Source organism: Eulemur rufifrons, chromosome 4, assembly GCF_041146395.1.
Source record: "Eulemur rufifrons isolate Redbay chromosome 4, OSU_ERuf_1, whole genome shotgun sequence".
Taxonomy (NCBI): Eukaryota; Metazoa; Chordata; class Mammalia; order Primates; family Lemuridae; genus Eulemur; species Eulemur rufifrons.
In genome coordinates, this window is record NC_090986.1 from 41,317,838 (window position 1) to 41,337,284 (window position 19,447).

At 39.6% G+C, this 19,447-nt stretch overlaps 1 protein-coding gene across 2 annotated transcripts in view; it reads right to left on the reverse strand.

Moving 5' to 3' along the window:
- The window catches only part of LMO7 (LIM domain 7), a 194,396-nt gene that overhangs the window by 127,774 nt on the left and 47,175 nt on the right, over nt 1-19,447 (reverse strand). The window lies entirely within an intron of this gene.

The window sequence follows — 19,447 nt, forward strand, 5'->3', positions numbered from 1 at the left end:
AAGTTAGAAGCTAAACTAAATTTCCAACATTTTCATAATTTTTTAAAATATATTTTTTAAAAACCTATAGGTGATCTATTCTACTAGAGTGACTTAAAAACAATTTAAGATACAAACTTGAAATACCAACTGTACTGAATATAGACAGTACTAATTTCAATTCCCTCTTTAAATTCCTCAAGTTTCATTATAAAGCTAAATAGCAGAGAGTCCTCTTTAAATTTATTCATGAAACATCCCTACTTTGTGTAAAGAGCTATTTATTGAAAGATCCTAGAAGGAGGACTATCAAATCCTGGCAGGTAGACACAAAAGAGAGAGAGAGGAGAGATGGTAAATATTTTAAGCAGACAATTCCCAACTTAAGGCCATTACATATGAACAGGCCACCTGCAGTTACCACCACTAATGATCTTAGTGAAACCTCTAGAAAAATATCTAGATTCTGTCTCTAGAGGGTAAAGTCATTGGGATAGAGAAGGGGATTCCATAGGGCAAAGAGTAGCAGAGAAAATGGAGACTATAGTGGGAAAAAGGTGCCTCAAGAACAACTTCTGGGACTGGGTCCCCATCTGGGTGGGAGGGCAGGGAGCCAACAGTGGTGACATCAGCTGTCATGCAAAGAATAATAAATCATACTTTAAAATGTGGACCCATTCTCAGGTTAAGAATTCAGTATTCTGAAAAAAATTACAAAATTTTGAAAGAACTCTTTAGTAGTTCTAATCTAACAATTACTCATTTAGTTTTTCAATAATTTTGAACCTTACTCATTAGCAAGTTATTTAAGGTGTGAAACATTTTACGCAATGAGACTGTGATTCATAGGACCTAAATAGAGACCACATGTTTCCCACTTAAGTTATCAAAAGTCAACACAAACAGGAGTGATCACTATGTAGTCAAACAGCCACACCTTGCCTTTTATACAAAATAGTTTCCTCTCTCTCGCTTGCCTCTTTCCATATTTTCCTAATACAGTTAAATAAAACCACTGTCACCTGAAGTAATCTGAGGAGCTGTGCATTAGGGGACAAGACCTGGGGTTTAATCCTGGACTCCTCTCACAGGACACACTTCCATGCCACCAGGCAGTCCCCTAATTTTTAAAGGGAAAGAAATACCTGCCCTATCTACTTCACAGTACACAAGTGATATGTGAAAATATCTTGACTCTTCTAGGAAAAAACAGTCCAGCCATCCTGCTGGAAAGAAGCTACAAAGCAACAGGGCCGAGTGTGAAGCTCCTGGGTGAGACTCTTTCTCTGCAGTTGTAATTAGTCCACCGAGCATGTGAAGGGCGGAGCAGCCTGCCCAGGGCATATTCTGTACAAACACTGCTGCCAAACCTGTCTTACCACCTGTAGCCGCCCAAGAAGCCCTTGATAGGTTTTTAAAGGGCAGATTTTGTGGAAGAAAACATCTATCAGCTAAATACATAGGCAATAAGTGCCAAGTTCACAGATTCCGAAAAACGCCATGTGCTTTCCTACGAAATGCATTAATTTAATAAACAAATGGGAATCATCTTTATACTCTTTACTGTTTTGTTTATGGCTTTATTTTAATCCTCCTGCTGGATAAGATTTCCCACCAATAGAAGCAAGGAGCTTCCCCAAAGCTCCATAGCTCGGTTGCAATTCTGACCACATAATCCACATGACTTAAATCCCAAACATTCTGGGAACCTCTCAAAGACCACTTCATACCAGACCGGTTAGCAGCAAAACACCCACAAATGCAAGTCAGCAGGCACTTGTCCCCTTAGATTTTTTTGGTTCCTTTTAAGCACCCATTTAAAAGGCGTCTAGAATCCCAAAAGCACACGCTACCACATTTTTGTGCAAATCACAGTGCAAAAACACAGTGCCTGTTTGAGCTTGTTTTAAAAGGAGTGAGGGGTGTTTGCTGACAAAAACTAGGGGTATGAGCTTCAACCGGGCCCACAGTTGATTCCAAATTAAGTTACTTATTAATTGACAGATCAGCTACTAGCTCATTTAAGATACACATCATTATCATGCCAATCATTTCAACATCAGTAATGCAAAAAAGAAAATTCCAAGGAAAATTTAACATGAGAAGCCACTGTGGTACACAGAAACCACACCACAAAGCTCTTCACAATATATGGGTCTGCCTTAATTGTTAACTCATGGAGATAAGTGAGTGTTCACATACTGGGACCTTAAGATGAGATGGCCCACACGGGGCACTGTTTCGGCAGAAAGGAGCCCCAGGCTGGGGCACACTGAGGAGGTGGACACTTTTTAGTTACTCTCTAAAGCTGTCAATAAATTAAAAACACCCCTATCTTCTCTCTTTCATTGAACTTCATTTTTAACACAACCATTACATGATCCCCAGGACTCCACAAAACAGGTCCAATTTTTATAATGCATTCCATGAGATGTCTGTATCATTATTTATGACACAGTAATGTTGACAGATCTCAATGGTCACACGTGCCAAAGATGTATAAATGCAAGGATTATGGCTCTCTGTAAACACGTTAGGTAAAAACTGAACATACTTTTAAATAGAAGAAATGCCTATCTCCTATCTCTTTCCTGCTCCAGAGTAAAATTATTGGATAGGTCATTTGTGATATTAGAGAAACCAAAAGTTCGGGTTCTGCCCTTTCTAAACTACCCTCATAGTGTGAGCCCCATCCACCCAAAAAAAAAGAGCTTGGAGTCAGAGAGGCTACAATGAGAGTACCAGATGCCTTGTGTAACGAAGATTTAGTCTCCTAACTTCTCCAGGCCTCAGTTTCCTCAGCTATAAAACAGGAACCCAGATTATGACAGCCAACACTTTGGGCCTGAATCCTCACAGCAGTCCTATGTGTTAGGAACTCTTACCCTCAGTTTATACATGAGGAAACTGAGTTACAATCAGGCTACTTGAGTTGAGACCAAGGTCAGTACATAGTTCCCTAGATAACAGGGCACTGAGCACCAAATGACAATGTCCGTGAAAGCACTCTGTGAACTCTCAAATGTAATTAGGGACCTACCCCCTGTGTCCCCAGGCATCCCAGGCATCCCAGGCTACACTGCATACTGCCAAGGGCAGGACTATCTTAGCCAACTTCCCACTGGCTGAAATACAGCTTACACATACTCATCACTTATGTTTTACTCTTCCTACAAATAATTGCCACTTATTTACAGGAATTAAAGTCACAAAAAGACAAAACCGATGGTTAAATTTCAGGAGTGTGTTGAGGGGACGAGGGAATTGGTTGTGTTTTGGAGGAAGAACCTGCCTCAGTTCCTGAAATCACTTTATTAAAGTAGCCTTCTCCTGCACAGGACAGGACCCACTCTAGTTTTGTTAATAGCTCAAGAATAAAAACATACAGGAGTCCATGGAAACATGTCACTCTAGTGATATACACCTTTTTGAAAGGGATATTGCTGGATGAAGCCTTCAAAGTTGAAAGCTTGTCACCACTAGTGATTTGCTACATGAAAGTTTTTCCAGGCTGAAGATATGTTAGAATTTAACTTTCCATTTAAATAATCTGTCTTAATTTTAACTAAGATATAAAAAAGCATTCATTTATTCATTCATTCAAAATTCATTTAATGGCAATCTGTTATCTACATACTTGGCATGGTGCATGGCACTGGGAATATAAAAAGTAAGATGAAGCAATTCTTGGAAATTCCTCTCTAAAAGTCTAACCCTGTTTTGAAATTTGTAGTCAGAATGGCATATGTGGTTAACCCTCTGAATTACAGCGTGTTCTTGGTTAACTTATTGTACATTCAGCAAATAACATTCCTTTAAGGGACATAATTCTCAAGTTACTAGCCTCTGCTAAGATCTGGCATTGTACTACATAATATTCTGGAATATGCTAAGACTATTTTTTGCCAATACTAATATCATTTGATAGCAAAACCAAAGCCAACTCACAGTCTTCCAAGATAGTGGTAATCAGAATTGCACAGATCACTGAACTCTAAATGGAATCCAAAAGTTTCATAGTGGTCACAAGTCTATACATTTTCCTGCCCCACTGCCACCTTAAAACCTTCATCTCCGAGTGACTAGTGTAAATCCCACCTCCCACTTTACCTTCTCTAAGGAAAAGCCAACAAGTCTCCACACAGCCAGGAGGGAAGATGCGGGGTGGGGGGTGGGGACTGACAGCAAAGTGCAAAGCTCTAGGTTGTGTGCCTAGATAATGAAAAGCCAACTGTTTAACACTCAAAATTTTCACTCAATCATCATTAGTCCAAATGTCAGCTACACTCACATTTTGAGGGCAAAAAGACCTAGAATAAGTTTAAACATAATTTCTAGTCTAGAAGCAGCAGCCCACTTCCCTATAACAGAACCCAATTTTAGCTTGGTTTCAAATTATTTTTGCTTAGCCATAATTTTTAACAAGTCAAAAATGAAATACAACTGAAGAAAACTAAACAAAACTAAGAAAAGAAAGGCAGATTGGCTACAGAGCTGACAATTTATGTGCAAGGTTTCATTGATACATCAAAATCCAAGAAACCTGAGCCCTATTAGCAGCCGGTTAAGTTCATTCCAAACATCACATACAAAAAATGTGCTCATTTTAAAGTTATACTTTGTTAACAATGACAAAAACTACTTCTAAAGAGAAAATTACATTTTGTCTATAAGTATAAGTTAATACTTCAACTTATGTTGTTGCAGACAATACGGAAAATATCCCAAGGGAAAAAGGTCTAGCAAAAGCCTAGTCTTAAATTTTTTTTTTTCTAGATCAAGGAGTTTTTAAATAACTAGCACACAAGGCACAAGTAGATGTGAACATCCATTACCAAGATGTTTTAAGTATAGTTCAAATGCTTAATATAATCATGGGTTCTCAAGAGTAAAAAGATGTTGTTGGTTTTTGCAGAAATGTCACACACATATTAGCAGGTCTCAACAATTACCTGCTTACCTCCCTATGAATTACTATGAGAGACACTGCTGTGGGAAACATTCATTTGGCAAATAGTGTGTATTTCAGGTGAGAGTCACTGCTTACTTTATATGAACATCAAATTGATAGTTACACCTTTGCTGCCTACGATGTACTTTATTATCCAGTGCCAGTTTGATATTAAGGAATGGAGTTGAGATGCCTGTTTCACAGGAATTTCTACAATGGTTCTGGATGGATTCTTACTGCAAGCCAATAACAATGTAGTCTTTCTGGTACCCATTTGTCAGCTTTTCAATTCAACAGTGAATTTCTAGGAACCAAAGAGACAGCTACAATTCTATTCCTAGTACTTAAATGAAATAAAACATACCCTCACACAAAAACCTGTATTTGAATGTTCATAAGAGCATTACTCATATTAGCCAAAAGGTGGAAACAACCTAAATGTCCACCAACTGATAAATAAATGTCGTAACTACACAATGGAATATTATTCAGCAATAAGAAGTATTAAGTATAGTGGTTTTCCCTTATCCATGGTTTCACTTTCTGCAGTTTAGTTATCCCAGGTCAACTTCTGTCCAAAAATATTAAATGGAAAATTCCAGAAATAAACAATTTGTAAGTTTTAAATTGCACACCATTCTGAGCACTGTGATGAAATTTCAAGCTGTCCTGCCCCATCCCACCCAGGATCTAAATCGTCCCTTTGTCCATCAAATCCATGGTGTACGCATTCCTTGCCAATGAGTCACTTAGTAGCCATCTCAGTGATCGGATTGGCTGTTGAGGTATGACAGTGCTTGTGTGCAAGTCTTTTATTTAATAATGACAGCAAAGCACAGGAGTAATGATTCTGGCAATTCAGATATGCCAAAGAGAAGCCATCAAGTGCTTCCTTTAAGTAAAAAAGTGAACATTCTCAGCTTAAGGAAAGAAAAAAAAATCAGATGCTGAGGTTGATAAGATCTATGGTAAGAACAAATCTTCTATCCAGGAAATTGTGAAGAAAAAAAGTAATTCATGCTATTTTTGCTCTCACAGCTAAAACTGCAAAAGTTACAGCCACAGTGGATGATAAGTGCTCAATTAAGATGGAAAAGGGGCAGAATGGATGAAAAAACACAACCCAAATATCTGTTGCATCCAAGAGACCCACTTAATGCATGAAGATTCTTACATACTTAAAGGGGTAGAAGAAATATTCCAAGCAAATGGAAACTAAAAATGAACAGGAGTAGCTATTCTTATACGAGATGAAACAGACTTTAACAACAATAAAAAGAAGCAAACAAGGTCATTGTATAATGACAAAAGGATCAAACAAGAAGCTATAACAAGCCTAAATATATATGCACCTAATGCCAGAGCTCCCAGATTCATAAAACAAATACTACTAGACCTAAGGAAAGAGAATGACAGCAATACAATAATACTGGGGGACTTTAGTACTCCACTGACAGCACTAGACAGACCATTGAGGCAGAAAGTCAACAAAGAAACACTGGACTTAAAGTGGACTCTAGAACAAATGGACCTAACAGACATTTACAGAACATTTTACCCAGCAACTGCAGAACATACATTCTTTTCAGCTACACATGGAACATTCTTCAAGGTAGGCCATATGATAGGCCACAAGTCTCAAAAAATTTTCAAAAATCAAAATCTATCAAGTATCTTTTCAGATCCCAGCAGAATAAAACTAGAAATCAATTATAAGAGGAAATCTCAACACTATACAAATACATGGAAATTAAACAATCTGTTTTTGAATGATTGTTGGGCGAAATCAAGATAGAAATTAAAAAATTTTTCAAAACAAATGATAATAGTGACACAAGCAATCAGAACTTCTAGAATACAGAAAAAGTAGTGCTAAGGGGGAAGTTTATAGCACTAAATGCCTACATCAGAAAGACAGAAAGTTCACAAACTGACAACCTAATATCACACTTCAAGGAAACAAAACCAAGAACAAACCAAATGCAAGGCTAGTGGAAGAAAAGGAATAATAAAGATCAGAGCAGAACTAAACAAAACTGGAGCAAAAAAAATACAAAGAATCAATGAAATGAAAAGTTGGTTCTTTGAAAAGGTAAACAAAATTGACAGACCACTAGCTAGATTAACCAAAGAAAGTACAGGATTCAAATAAGCTTAATCAGAAATGAGAAAGGAAACATTACAACTGACATCACAGACATACAAAATCTCATTTGAGATTACTATGGATACCCCTGTGCACACAAACTAGAAAATCTAGAGGAAATAGATAAATTCCTGTAAACATATAACTCCCTAAGCTTGAATCAGGAAGAAATAGAAATCTTGAATAGACCAATAACAAGTAGTGAGATTGAATCAGCAATAAAAAATCTCCGAACAAAAAAAAAGCCCAGGAGCAGACAGATTCACAGCCAAATTCTACGAGAAGTTCAGATCAGACCTAATACCAATCCTCCTGAAACTGTTCCAAAAGATTGAGAAGGAGGGAATCCTTCCTATCTCATTCTACAAACTCAGTATTATACTGATACCAGAGCCAGGAAAGGACACAACAAAGAAAACTACAGACCAATATCTCTGATGAACACAGATGCAAAAAAAACTCAACAAAATACTAGCAAATCAAATCCAACAGCACATCAAAAAAATAATCCATCATGATCAATTGGGTTTCATCCTAGGGATGGAAGAATGGCTCAACATAAGCAAGTCAAATGTGATTCCCCACACAAACAGAATTAAAAACAAAAACTATATGATCATTTCAATACATGCAGAAAAAGCATTCGATAAAATCCAGCATCCCTTCATGATAGAAACCCTCAAAAAACTAGATATAGAAGGAACATACCTCAATTAATAAAAGCCACATATAACAAACCCACAGTCAACATCATATTGAATGGGGAGAAATTGAAAGCATTCCCCCTAAGAACTGGAACAAGACAAGGATACCTACTTTCACCACTTCCATTCAACATAGTATTGGAGGTTCTATAATATAATAGCTACAACAGTCAGGCAAGAGAAAGAAATAAAGGGTACCCAAATTGGAAAAGAAGAAGTCAAACTATTTGTTTGCCCATGATATGACTTTATACCTAGAAAACCCTAAAGACTCCTTCAAAAGACTCATAGATTTGATAAATGAATTCAGTGAAGTCTCTGTTAACAAAATCAATGTACTCAAATCAGTAGTACTGCTGTACACCAATAACGACCAAACTGACCAAACCCAGAACTCATTCCCATTTATAATAGCAGCAAAAGAAGATAAAATAACTAGGAATAAAGTTAACCAAAGAGGTGAAAGATCTCTACAAGGAGAGCTACAAAACACTGATGATAAATTGTTTGCAGAAGGGACTATTTCAGAAAAAGAAAAAACACTGATGAAAGAAATCATAAATGACACAAACAAATGGAAAAATGTCCAATGCTCATGGATTCAAAGAATCAACATTGTGAAAATGACCATATTGCCCAAAGTGATCTACAGATTCAGTGCAATTCCTATCAAAGTTCCAACATTATTTTTCACAGAATTAGAAAAACCATCCTAAAATTCATATGTAACCACAAAGGAGACTGAATAGCCAAAGCAATTCTAAGCAAAAAGAACAAATCCAGCGGCATCACATTATCCAACTTCAAATTACACTACAAGGCAATTGTAACCAAAACACCAAGGTACTGGTATAAAAGTAGACACATAGATCAGTGGAATAGAATAGAGAACCCAGAAATAAAGCCAAAAGCTACAGCTAACTGATATTTGACAAAGCAGACAAAAACATGTACTGGGAAAGGACATTCTATTCGATAAATGGTGCTGGGAAAATTGGATAGCTATATGAAAAAGAGTAAAACTGGATCCCTATCTCTCACCATATACAAAAATTAAAGATAAATCACAGATTTAAATGTAAGATTTAAACAATAAAAATTCTGGAAGAAAACCTAGGAAAAATACTTCTGGACATTGGCCGATGCAAATAATTCATGGCTAAGAACCCAAAAGCAAATGCAACAAAAACAAAAATAAATAAATGAAACTTAATTAAACTAAAAACTTCTGCATGGAAAAAGAAATAACAAAGTAAACAGACAACCTACAGATTGGGAAAAAAATATTCACAAATGATACATCCAACAAAGGACTAATATCCAGAATCTACAAGGAACTCAAAAAACTTTAGCAAGAAAAAAAACAAATAACCCCATTAAAAAATGGGCAAATGAAATTAACATTTTTCAAAAGACAATAAACAAATGGCCAACAAACAAATGAAAAAATGCTCAGTATCACTAATCATCAGGGAAATGCAAATTAAATCCATAATGAGATATCACCTTACCCCAATTCCCAGTTAGAACGGCCATTATTAAAATGTCAAAAAAAAAAAAAAAATAGATGTTGGTGTTGGTGTGGTGAAAAGAGAATGCTTATATACTGTTGGTAGGAATGTAAATTAGTACAACCTCTAGGGAAAACAGCATGGAGATACCTCAAAGAACTAAAAGTACACCTACCATTCATTCTAGCACTCCCACTACTGGGGATATACCAAAAGAAAAAGAAGCCATCATATCAAAAAGACACCTACACTCAAATGTCCATCACAGCAGAATTCACAATTGCAAAGACATGGACTTAACCTAAGTGCCCATCAACTGAGGAGTGGATAAAGAATATGTGCTATATATATGCCATGGAATACTACTCAACCATAAAAAGGATAAAATAACGTCTTTTGCAACAACTTGGATGGAACTGAAGGCCATTATCCTAAGTGAAGTTATGCAGGAATGGAAAACCAACCATCATATGTTCTCACTTATAAGTGGGAACTAAGCTACAGGTATGCAAAGGCATACAGAGTGGTATAATGGATATTACAGACTCAGAAGCAGGGAGGAGAGTGGCAAGGGGTTGAGGGAAGAAGAACCACTTATCAAGTGCAATGTACACTATTTGGGTGGCAGGTACACTAAAAACCCAGATACCATCACTATACAATTCATCCATCTAACCAAAAACACTCATATCCCTAAATCTATCAAAATGTAAATAAAAAGTAAAAAAAAAAAAAGAAAAAAAAAGATGGAAAAGGCATTTAATTTGTGTGTGGAAGAACAGAAGTGAACAGAAGTGTGTTCCAAATGACAGCGATCAGGTTTGGTACTATCCAAGGTTTCAGAAACACACTGGGGGTCTTGGAACATATCCCCCAAGGATGGGGAGGGAGGCACTACTGCACTGATACATGCTACAATATAAATGAACCTTGAAAACATTAGGCTAAGTGAAAGAAGTCAGACACAAAAAACCATATAACGTATGATTCCACTTACATGACGTATCCAGAATAGGCAAATCCATAGAAACAAAAAGTAGATTAGTGTTTGTCAGGAGTTAGAGGAAGGAGAGAATGGGGAATGACTGCTCATTAGTGGGTTTCTTTTGGAGTGATCAAAATGTTTTGAAATTAGGCCAGGCATGGTGGCTCACACCCGTAATCCTAGCACTCTGGGAGGCCGAGGCAGGTGGATTGCTTGAGGCCAAGAGTTCAAGACTAGCTTGAGCAAGAGCAAGACTTGGTCTCTACAAAAAAATAGAAAAATTTGGTGGGCATGGTGGTGTGCACCTATAGTCCCAGCTACTCAGGAGGCTGAGGCAAGTGGATCACTTGGGCCCAGGAGTTAGAGGTTGCAGTGAGCTATGATGATGCCACTGTGCTCTAGCCCAGACAACAGAGCAAGACCCTGTCTCACCAAAAAAAAAAAAAAAAAAAAAAAAAAAAAAAAAAGTTTTGAAATTAGATAGGGGTGATGGTTGGACAATTCTGTAAATATACTAAAAACCAATGAATTTCACACTTTAAAAAGAGTATATTGTATGCTATGTGAATTATATATCAATAAATCTGTTTTCTGAAAAACTCATTGAACTCTACACTTACAAATTTGTGCACCGTATTCAAATTTAATAAATATGACTTTTTAAAAAATAGTTACAAAGGCCTTTTACACCATCTCCACATCTCGTACATAAAAGAAGTTTAATGTAAGTTAAGCTATTTAAGCAATGCCTGTACTCTAAATTCCTATACCACCCCCAAATAAAAAAACTTCTATATTTTTACAGGAATATGTCTTAATTTGCAAAACAAATTCTCAGCCCTGCTACCTCACACCCAGAAATATTTTAGTATTAACGTATGATTGTATTTCTTCCTGTCATATATTTGCATCTATCTTTCTGTTTTTATGTATGTCATCTTTGCATTATAACTAAAAATTTCCACAGGACTAGGTTTTCTCAAGTGCACAAATTGTCTTTTTTCATAATTCACTTTAATTATATTGTCACAAAACAGAGAACACACATAACAAACACGGCCATAGCAAAGGCCCTTATAGAAGTCTCCACTAACTCCCTACTGTGAGTTCATTACACTCCCAGCAACAGAACTGTGAAGAAATTTGTTTTCCTCAAACAATTTGCATGAACAAAGTTTCTCCTAGATTCTTTCTAGGGTCTTAGCAGATCTCAATAAAGTTTCCAGCTTATTTATCTCAAAAGCGGATAAGCTGATGCCTCTGCAAAGCATCTAATTATTAATCTATCCTTGACCAATTATCCTTGACCAAAGTAATAACTGCAATTTTATTTATTGGAATTATCTGTTTAAACATCATAAAATTTGAAGCACAGAGAATAAATTTTTTAAACACTATCCTGGTACACGGAGACATATGTAAGACCAATAATGCACATTCCCTTTTAGGATAACGAAGGAAAGGAAGAGTCTGTCCATGCAGATGAACAAGTTTGTTTTTCCCAAAAAACATTGTTGGCCTTGAGAACTGGCCTCCAGAAAGTTGGCTTGACCCCACCCGGCAGTGTTGACAGCTCTCTCTGCCCTCCATGCACCATCTCCTCCTGTCTACCCACATCTCCTTTAGAATCCTGTCTCCTCAAGGAGAGATCACAGCCCACTGGCTGATTCCAACCTGTAGACGTGTTCTGATTGGCCCACGCAGTACGCTGAAGTTGGGAAATATCAAACAAAGATGTGGACTGCTAGCTTCTTTTTGAAAAATAAACGGTCTGGCCATGCTGGGCATGCCTTACCTCATAGGCACCACTGGTTGAGTTGGCGACTGGCTGCTCTGGAGAGAACACACGCTGGGGACAGTGACCACCCCCAGGCTTTCCCGCAGCTTGCGCCCACCCTGCCTCACTCACGCAGCCCACGCGTCTGGCCCTGCAGGCCTGCCAGTTTGAAAGCGCGTGGGCTTTCTTCTTCGTATCCTCAAGACCTAGCATGATGCCTGCCCTGTGGAAAGGATTCCCCTGCCGATTCAGAATTTAGTATGGAGCTTGTTTAAAAAAAAAAAAAAAAGAATCCTGGTCCCAGGCCTTTCTGTAAGAAATCCTGATTCAAATGGCCTGGCCTGACACGTGGAAGTCCTCTGTTCCAGACGTGTCCTTACTGAATATTACTGAGAATGGTCTCAGAGAAACATTGTTTTTAGTAAAAAGAACTTGACGGATCTGCTATTAAGTCCTGACTCCACGATTTTGAACAGGTATCTAGGGTTCCTATGAGACTTGATTTCCCTATAAGAAAAAGAAGTTCTACTAGATCATCACCTCGTCTCCTCATAGCTCTAAATGCGTTGGTTCTTTACCAGAGTCTGACAAAAACCAAGTGTGAAGTCAGTGCCTGTTCTCTGCTGCCACCTGCTGGCAAGTTTTAGGTACTGCAGAAGTCTCAACCGCAGCCTTGGGACCACTGTCCTACCCTATTTTTAATGGCTAGATCCAGGTACATAAAAAATACAACAAAAACAGCTCATTTCAAAGTTAAAAACACAAAATTAAGTTATATCGGGCAAAAAGGAAAAATATTTTTATATAACACCACTACTCTGTCACCCTTATTAAATCTACAAGAGCTTCTGACATGTTCCTACAAAACTGGTTTTGGAGCCCTAGAATCGATTCTGAGAGTTTTTGTGAAAAGATTTACACATTACAGTATAAAGCCTGTTTAAATTTGAGACCCACAACATGGAACAACTTTCTACGGTTTAAAAAATATTCCAAAATGGAATGATGTGCATTTCTGGAAAAAGTAAATTCCTGACACAGAAAATGTTCAGAAGCCAAATATAGGTAATTCACCTTGATTGAGTGAGACTTCCAAGATTCCTCTCAATACTCTGGAGGATTTCTCTCCCACAGCAGGGCACTGGGGGGTCATCACTCTGGGTTCTCTGAGGCTTACGAGTTTCCGTTACACGTGGATTCTGCTAAGCCTAAATTACGGTTCTGAGGGAGTTAATATGGATAGAAAACAAGCCACAACAAATGGAAGATCCTGGTCTGAATGCTTAGGCGAAACAGAGAGGGATCGGGCAGGGAGCTGGGTGTGAAGGAGCGCGTGGGTGGCAGGCGGGCATGGTTAATCTGGAGAAGTCTCAGGGATGGTTACTTCACTCTCCTCAAAACTGTGAAGCTTGACCTGCCAACCACTCCCTCCTTCAAATTCTTCCTGAGCTTACCTGCTAGGAGCTCTTCTTCCCACCTTAGAAACTTTGTTCCTTCAAGTACAAACTGCAAGCAGGCAGTCCCAAACCTACAGCTCTGGTCTGTCCCCCAAGGCTGTCCTCCAGCCTCCCAGGCCTGCTCTCAGTGGAGCATTTCCCACTGAGCACCCTTACCTCACCTCAAACCCAGCAGGTAAACAGACCTCCCCTCTCCCCCAAGACTGAACCACCACACCTCACTTCACTACTCAAATCATGATACCAACATTCTCCCACCGGCCCAGACTCTAAACATCAGCATATCAGAATGAACCTTCTCTGTCCCTCCAAATCCATGGAATTCATAGTCCCAGGACTTTTCCTCTGGCAGATGTAACCCCCTCCAGATCCTCCTCCTGACCACTCTGCCTTACCCTTCTCCTTCTCTGCTGCTCTGCACTTCAATGCCTGCCTATCACCCCTTAAAAATCAACAGTCTTTCTCAGAAAAACACTGTTCAAAACCTTCCAAAATGTATACCTACATAATGAGTGCGATGCGCACTGTCTGGGGAATGGACACGCTTGAAGCTCTGACTCAGGGGCGGGGGGGGGGGGGGGGGGGCGCAAGGGCAATATACATAACCTAAACTTTTGTACCCTCATATGCTGAAATTAGAAAAAAAAAATCTTAAAAAAAAAAAATAAATAAAAACCTTCCAAAGGTCCACTAGGCCTGCAGAGTCAGGCCTTCCTACATACCTTCAGGCCTTTAGCTCTTGACGCTCACACCTGAATCCTTGATTCCACCTAAACACAAGATTCCAGTAACCTCAATACCCTCATTCCTCCTCCTTAATGACTCCAGTTACACCTCTCCACTGTCATCCCCAAACACGCCTCTCCTAAGAGGAGTCCCTCTCCCTCCACATCCTCTGTGACACTGATTTTCTAAGCCACTAAGTCAGCAGTCACACCATTCTGCCTTATGGCATCATCATTTGCTCATCTTCTCTTTTGTCCTAGATTGAAACTTTACTGAGGTCAGGAAACCTCGGAACGGTTTTACACATCTTTTCCTGCCTCCCGCCACTGCATGACATGCCCGACAATAAGTATTTGTGATTAGTTTTTTTTTTTTTTTAAATCTTCAGTTCTTCTAAAAGCAAAAGGGTTAAAAGAGAAACTGCTGCTGCTCAAGGGATGGAGAGAAGCTTTAATTCAGGTTCAGAGACTAATGAGCACAATTCAGGAAAAAGACTGTGACCTTATGAAAAGGTAGGAGCAATGAAAGGGAGCAAGATGGGGGAGCTGCCTGCCACCCACAGAAGGCAGCCATGAGGAGGAGGAGGAAGAGGAGGTGGGGAAGCAAACAGCCTCCTGTGCTCCCCGGTCACATTCAGAGGCGAGAGTACCAGATCAGACAGATGGTACCTACACTGTGGAAAAACACTCTGAGCTTCTGGCAGGAAATAAAAGACCTAACAATTGCCTTGAGGGGAGAAGGAAAGGCTTAAAACCACTAAAACCGGTGTTAACGAATATTTCCCTCCCCAACATGGAATAATGACAATTATCCTACATCCTGGAACAGAGAATGGAGTCAGAAGATGGAAAAGCTGGAGGAAAAGGGGAACAGATTCAGTGAAGGTAGGGAGGAGGGCTGCGAGTGCCACATGAAATAATTATCACCCCAGCCCGAAGCAGAGCCAGATGGCAGCCACAGACAATGGAGGCCCACACGGGCGATATGAAATTTTGATGAATTCCTTAATGGCTGCACAATGAAAGCCCATATTCCAGAAACAGGCTAATAATAGAACAAATGTCAGTGCTACACAAAAGGACTTAAAATTGCCTTCATTATTTACTCATCTGTATTTGTACATTTCTCAAAATGTGGCTGTTTAATAAGTGCTTTCAAGGATGAGAATAAGGATAGATTATATTATGAATACTGATGTTACTTTTTTAAACACTAAGCTGATATTTCAGGACACTGTATTCCCAAAAAGGCCAGATAATACAGCTCACTCATGTACTTGACCCCAAATTATAGCTACAGTTAAGTGAGACCCATACATGGCACTCCCCAGCACTTCAACATGAGAAGCTGAACAAAGTTACAGCTTCTGTAACATCCTCTTAATCCTCGAAACGAGCAAGCTGATTTACACAGGAGTATGCACAGTGTCTTATGAACTCTAGATGAGCTAAGCCAAACAAGATGTTTCTGAATTGCATCACATTTATGTAAAAGCCTCCTTGTACCATCCAAAGTCAAAATAAAACCGAAGATCACAGCATTAGCTCCTTCTATAAAAAGCCTTGATGAAATAAATTAAATCTCCTAGTGAGAAATTACTCCCCAGGAAAACAATGGTTAAGAAGGCACAGCCATTTGATAACTGGTATGGCGTGAACCTCCAGGTTGAAAGAGCTAAAACTTGCCAAGATAACCCCAAAGGAACATGAGTAGTAGTAAACATGCATGCAGCATCCTAAAGTAACTAGAAAAGAATTTAGGGAGTTGTAGGCACTTCTGCAGGCCATGTGTAAATAACCTCTTAAATGAGACACACCAAAGGGACTGACAAACTGAAACTCGCTGTTGGCTTGTTACCCACTCCACAGAGCTACTAGCATCTGCAATCTGGACCCAGTACAGACCAGGAACCCTGGAGCAGAATGTCAACAGTTGGGTTTTCCCAGGTAGATGGGAGAGGACACTAGAGCAAGTTTGAAGATGTCACCACAAAAGTGGCTTAGTAGGAGCCTGTGCACACTACACTAAGCAGGGGAAGGAGGTGAAGACAGGAGGCTGTCAACAAGCAAGAATGTAAAGAAGTTTTGATGAGGCAGGCTGAAGCTGCAAGGTAAAATGTTAGGCAAGGTGCAGAGTAAGATGCTGGCATTCAATAATGCAAAAGTGAAGCCTCTTCAGGAAGTAACTAAATCCAGTATCAGGACATGGAAGAAAGTGGCTGGAGTAGAAGTGGAAGTCACGGCACTGGGAGGCCCCCCGGTCTACGCTGTATTCCCACAGGATGACGGCAGGGTGAGAGGGCGGGAAGGAAGCATCCAAGCACCCCAGTCTTCACTGAGTCAAGAGTACACGAGAGGTCGGTATCATAATGAGGAGGAGGGATGTTGGATCGGTTAACCAACGGGGTAAGGCGGATATTTCTATGTGAACGCTTCAGGCTAATTGTCTGCAAGTAGCCACTTCTTTCAGCGCTGAGGTACGTAGGATGGGGAGAAAATAGCAAACTCCACTGAGAGCACTACAGGAAAAACAGAGGCCTGGGGTTCCTCCTAGGGAAGAGAGATAAAAGAAAGGCTGAAGAGAGAGGACGACGCTGGAGTGTCCATCACAGAACAATTGTTCCGGAGGCCGGAGTGAAAGGGCTGTGGGGAAACACGGGAAGGGCGCCCGGAAGCCCAGGTGCTGAGCAGTGTGGCCGAAAGGCCTCATCGTGCGCGGCCACTGAGGCTGGCGTGCGTTAGCTGGCTGCAGGGACGGCCGCAACATGATGTTACACATTTCCGTGTTGTGTTTAACAGTAAACAACTTGTGACACTAAGTCTGGCCGAGACCATACAAATCCTGCATGTCTTCTTACGATAAAGCAGTCTGCGTCTGGAGACACAACTGAGCAAACATCCTCCACTCGACACACACCCGGAAGATTGATGGCATGAATAATACTTCAAACATTAGGTCACTGGTCTATCAACAGTGAGATATTTTAGCTATTTTCACATTACCTGAAGCAAAACTAATTTTTTTTTAAAGCTTTGTAAAAAGTCCTTCTCTCGGTCACAGTTTGCCTTAGAGAAAATCTTCCAGTTTTGCTTAAACAGTACAACCTAAATGGACTTAACAAAACTTTTCATTTAGTAAAATTAAATCTCATGTTTTAACTATAATTAATGTATAAATATGACATATAAAAACTCAACTATAGGCAATCTCTTCTCTGAAAACTTCCTTAAAACATTATCAGAAAAGCAGTTGTAATTATTATTCAGTCAACAGAAACTCCTGTTCATCCATCCAGCAAGTTTCTGTCTGCATTTGCTCAGTACTATGCTAAAAGTAAAATGAGAGACAAAAGAACTGGTAAAGCTAATATCATGGAAAACCACATCTTAAACTAGGGGTGGGCAAAGTAGGGCCTGTGGGCCAAACCTGCTTTTATGAATAGTTTTACTGGAACACAGCTTCCAATCATTTACAATGAGATTTCTCACTACAATGGGCAGAGAGAGTCGAGTAGTACTGGAAGAGACCCGTGGCCCATAAATCCTAAAATATTAACCATCTTGTCCCTTACAGAACAAATTAACCAAATGCTGTAATGGATAGATAATCAAGTGCTTCCAGTTATTCATTCAAATACCTTAGTGCCAAAACTAGTACTCAGATACAAATACACATAAAACACAGCATGCCCTGAAGGATCTTTCAAATGTATGACAAAACACAAAATAAAATATGGGCTTAAACTGCTGGTGACAATTTAAGAGAGCCTGCCAGAAAGCCCAATGTAGCAGATCAAACCAGAGAAGACCCCCCAGTCTGAACCAAATTTCCTCAGAAGGGGCAGCTCAGCACCTTCCCTCCCCTTTAGTGGGACAGGGCTTCTCTGATGCACCGCAGCCAAAGTGAGAGGGGTTAAGGATGCTCTACATTGGAAAAATGGAATATGTTCACAATTGCTGTAGCATGAAAACCAGCTACAGATTTCATGGAAATCTCAACAGGCTAGAAATCCTACCTGGGACCTAAGCATTTAGTCCTGTGCCCGGGACTGGAAGTGAAGTCCTATCCCGGAGCCTGAAGACTTCTGATTGTGCAGCCAGGCATAAGACGGGTACCTTTCTAGAGCCACCCTCTTGCAGACTTGAACCTGAAGAAACGACATGGAATGTGCTGCTTCTGCCTGGCCTAAATGAAGTGGTGCTGTGTTGAATTCTGAAGATGAAGATCAGATACTTAGAAAAACAAATCTCAGATTTCTCTACAAATAGACCAAAAACTGAAAGACGACATAAATATCAACGTATATAAAGAGTGCTCTTGTGGAATCTCCTGAAGTATGTGGAACAAATTTCAGGAACTGCATAAACTACATTCCAAACATAAAAACCTCAACCTCAAGATTGTGGGGAAAAAAGAAAATACTAGAAAAGAAAAATTGAAGAATGAAGAGGCAACTCATAGGAAACAATCTTTAAATAAAGCCTAGGAGAAGGAACTCATTTAATATTTTGGAGTTAGTGATAGGTTTAAAGAAAAAAAAAATTGGTAAGTCAGGACTTTAAGAAAAGAACACAAACCAGGCTGCCAATGAATATGGAGAAGGCTGACGACCTCAGCAAGTAGCTAGCTACTAGAGAGCATGGTGTCAAAACCACCAAAGCTAGGCAGGGTGTAGGGGCTCACACCTGTAATCCTAGCTTGCTGGGAGGCTGAGGCAGGAGGATGGCTTGAGTTCAGTAGTTCAAGATCAGCCTGAACAAGAGCAAGACCCTGTCTCCACAAAAAAAAAATAGAAAAATTAGCTGGGCATTGTGGCATGCGCCTGTAGTCTCAGCTACTTGGGAGGCTGGGGCAGAAGGATCGTTTGGGCCCACGAGTTTGAGTTTGCAATGAGCTATAATGACATCACTGCTCTTTAGCTCAGGTGACAGAACAAGACTGTCACAAAAAACAAACAAAAAAAAAACCTGCCAAAGCTGTTGCCTGCTGCAACTTTATGAAAGCCAAAAAGGATGCTAAAAACGTACAGGTTGTTCAAAAAGAGCAGAAACTTGGGTTTGATGCAAAGAATAGATGAGAAATCAACAACAATGTGGGATATACATACACACACACATAGGCCAGCATTCTTCAATACATTTGTAAGCTCCAAGTGCTCGATTTACTGAAGTGATTTTCCTGCTTGTTTCAAATGCATCAGAAAATTGACAA